The sequence below is a fragment of the Microtus ochrogaster genome, linkage group LG8, assembly GCF_000317375.1.
Source record: "Microtus ochrogaster isolate Prairie Vole_2 linkage group LG8, MicOch1.0, whole genome shotgun sequence".
Classification (NCBI taxonomy): Eukaryota; Metazoa; Chordata; class Mammalia; order Rodentia; family Cricetidae; genus Microtus; species Microtus ochrogaster.
Window position 1 is genome coordinate 22,745,777 of NC_022033.1, and position 4,018 is coordinate 22,749,794.

Genomic DNA, 4,018 nt, shown 5'->3' on the forward strand with positions numbered 1-4,018 from the left:
GGCGACCTTTCAGGAGGTCTTGGTCCATCAAATGACATTAGTCTGGAAGGAATCCACCATCTTCTGTGAAAACAAAGGAAGAATCTCTTTTCCAAAGCAACATATCCTTAGACCCAAATTTTGAAGTCAATATACCTTTAAAATATATATGTTGGTTTAGCTTAGCAACCCATACTATGAAATGTCTCTCTCTTGTTAGCTCCTTCAAAGTCAAATAATTTAAACACATTATTACATATAATCCAGAATCTCTGTGTATATTCCATCTTTAAGTGGCTTATTTTTCTTTATTCCCTTAATTTATGACTGTCTGTACTCTGTCTCTCTAAAGACTTTACCTTTTTTAAAAACCATTTACTTCTTTTTGTAACTCTCTATATTCTTTTTCTTTTCTCTTCCAAGCCTATGTACATTTATCCAACACTGTGACCCACTTAGAGGTCTTTTTTTTTTATCTGAATCTGTCTTTATTGTGTATCTGTAATTATTTTCTGACCAGAAGCAGCTTTTTTTAATGCTAAGCAGGCATGGCTAGGACCAATTCCATGGCACTGCCTGTTGGCTCTGCCCAGTCCAACATGGCAGAAACATGTTCCCTGCCTGAGAGCCATTCTCTCTGCCCCAGATCCAGGGTCAGGTCGCAGCAGGTCTGTGTTGCCATTAAGTAAGTTGTGGCACTCTGCTCACAAACCCATTTAAATGCTTAGTCTCCTGAAAAGAGCCAAAGTTTGTGCTAGCTGCACAGCTCAAGAGCCACCATTTTGAAACCACACAGTTTTTTGTTTGTTTGGTTTTGGTTGTTTTTTTCTTGCTACTGCTGAATCAGGAAGACTTCTCTTAAGAGAATTGCTGCATGCCCCCCCCCCAACAGAGCAAGAAGCTGTGTCAAAATCTGAGTTTTTGTGTGTGTGTGTGTGTGTGTGTGTGTGTGTGTGTGTGTCTAGAATTCCTTCCCAAACTCTCTCAGGTTTTAAGTGGATTTAGTTGGCCACATTGGCGCACAATCTGTAGGTGGAGATCACTTGTTCATTCATGACCACTTAGATCCAAAATAATCACTCAGAAACTATGTTATTTGCAATACTGTTTGGCTAATAGCTTAAGCATATTGATAGCTAGCTCTTACATCTAGCTTTAACCCATTTCTATTATTTTATATTTTACCACGAGGCTTGTGGCTTGCTGGCAAGGTTCCAGCTGGTAGCTCATGTCTTTCCCCTCTGGTGCCTACATGTTGTCTCCTGACTCTGCCTACTCTCTCTATATGTATCTCTTTCAGCCTGGCTTTACTCTGTTAAGCCATTGACCAAAAACAGCTTCTTTATTAACCAATAAAAGTGACATATATACAGAAGGACCTCCCACACCAGTCGTGCACATCTTTAATCCCAGCACTTAGGAGGAAGAAGCAAGTAGATCTCTGTTTGAGGCCACATTGGTCTACATAGTGAGTTTTGGGCCAGTCAGAGCTACATAGTGAGGCCTTGTTTGAGGCAGGGAGGGAGGGAGGGAGAGATGTCTCAGGTTAGCTGCACTACCTGCTCTTTCAGAGAACAATAGGGCAGACATTCCTCCCAGCTCTTAGGAAGCCAAGGCAGGTGGATTTCTGTGAGTTCGAGGCCGGTCTAGACTACATATCTAGACTACATAGTAAGTTCTGAGCCAGCCGGAGCTATATAGCGAGACACTGTCTTTTGTTTTGTTTTGTTTTGTTTTGATTTTTCGAGACAGGGTTTCTCCGCAGCTTTTGGTTCCTGTCCTGGAACTAGCTCTTGTAGACCAGGCTGGCCTCAAACTCACAGAGATCCGCCTGCCTCTGCCTCCCACCACCACCGCCCGGCTTGAGACACTGTCTTAAACAAAAACAAAACACAACAAACCCAAAATACCCTTAAAGTGAAAAACTCAAATTCAGTCAGCAGCCACAGAACAGAGAAACCATATTATATCCACATAGTAAAATGCTACCCAGCAACGAGATGGAGTAAATTACAACTATGTGCAACAACATAGACGAATCTTAAAAATACAAAGACTGAGCAAAAGAAGCCAGATTCAGAGACTGTGTGGTTCCGTTTACAGAATATGAAGCCTAGTCTGTGGAGTGAGAAGTCAGAATGCTGTTTATCCCAAGGAGAGTCCTAGTAATTTTTAGAAGGCGACTTGAGAGGGCTTTTATGGTGCTCATAATGCATGTTCATGCTCATCCTCTCTCTCCCCTTCCTCCATCTCCCTTACTCTTTCTCTCTCTCCTCTCCTCTTTCTAAATGTGCGTGTGTGTGTGCGCGTGCGTGCGTGCGTACTTTCCTGCTCAGGCGCTGTCATGCAGAAGTTGGTTCTTTCCTTCTCCTGGATGGTCCCAGAGATGGAGCTCAGGTGCAGGCTTGGTAGTAGGCACCTTTGCTTGCTGCGCAGTCTCCCCAGCCCGTTTTTTATTTCTTCACATACGTGCTGATTAGACACGTGCCTTTTGTGAAGACTCATCGGATTTATGATTTGTACACTTTGATGCCTTTGTATTATTTGCTATTTGAAGTTTAAATTTTTCAGGGAACTGGAGAGATGGCTCAGGGGTTTAGATCACTGGTTGCTCTTGCAGAAAACCTGGATTTGGTTCTCAGCACCCACACAAAGGCTCATAACTATCTGTAATTGCAGTTCCAAGGAATTTGCTGCTCTCTTCTGGCCTCCACGAACACTGAATGAATGAGATCCAAATACATACATGCAGGGAAAACACACACCTAAAATAAATTTTTTTATTTATTTTATTTTTTTAGTTTTAAATTTCAGGATATTTAAAAACTGATCTTTGGGCTGGAGAGAGAGGTTAAGAGCATTGCCTGCGCATTGCCTACTCTTCCAAAGGTCCTGAGTTCAATTCCCAGCAACCACATGGTGGCTGACAACCATCTGTAATGAAGTCTGGTGCCCTCTTCGGGCCTGCAGGCACACACAGACAGAATATTGTATACATAATAAATCAATATTTTTTTTAAAAAAACCTGATCTTTGAATTCTAAGATCACCTACCTTCAGGGAGGTCACCTCTTGATACCGTTCAGGTTGTTAAGTCATGTAGTGACCACTCTAATTCTTCCATTTTTAATTCTTTCTTCCACTGTTTGCCCACTTTAAGCATTTATATATAAATTTTATACAAAGTAATCCTTCCCTTCAGGAGGCACGCGTCCATTTGTCTGTGTATCAAGGCCCTTTACTGCCATCTATTGGTCAATGAGTTGCCTATCAATGAATTAACAGTGCAATGTTTGCCCAGTGAATGGTGCCCACTTAGGTGGCAACTAAACATATAGGCCTTATCATTTGGCCTTTTTATGGCGAACCCTGAAAACAGTGAGATGTTGCTGCTTGAACCCCATTTGGTTTTTTTTTTTTTTTGGTGTTTTGTTTTGTTTTTTCCCTCACACAAGATGCAGATTTATTGCTGACCGTCATTTCCTGATTTCAATTAAATCCCAAATTCTTTTTTTTTGCATGCACCCGCACTCTCATGTAACACACAGGTAAGACAGCACTTGAGGAGACACCCTTCCTCAACCTCTAGTCTCCACTTACATGCATACATGTACACACACATACATCATTCACAAACAAGAGAAAAGAGAAAATACCCTGGGCCGTGCAGGACACATGATTTGTCTCCTTTTGGCTCTCGTTTCCTCACCTGTACAGGAGGGTGGATCTTCCTGATGCCACGTAGCTAAAAGATAGAAGAGGTAGAATCTGCCTTGAGTGCTTTGGCTTCAGTCCTGACCCTGTAACCGTCCTCCTGGATAATCACCAATAAACTCATGGCCTGCTTTGTTCCTCTGCTGCCTTCCCCTGGACAAGAAGTATTTATAATCCTGCTACCTACACAGATGCTGAAGTGGTGATATGGGATTCCCCTCTGCATACTGTGAATATGTTTTATTACTATTGGTTAATAAAAAAATCTGTTTCAGCCAATGGCTTAGCATAGTAAAGCCAAGTGGGAAATCTGAACAGAGATATA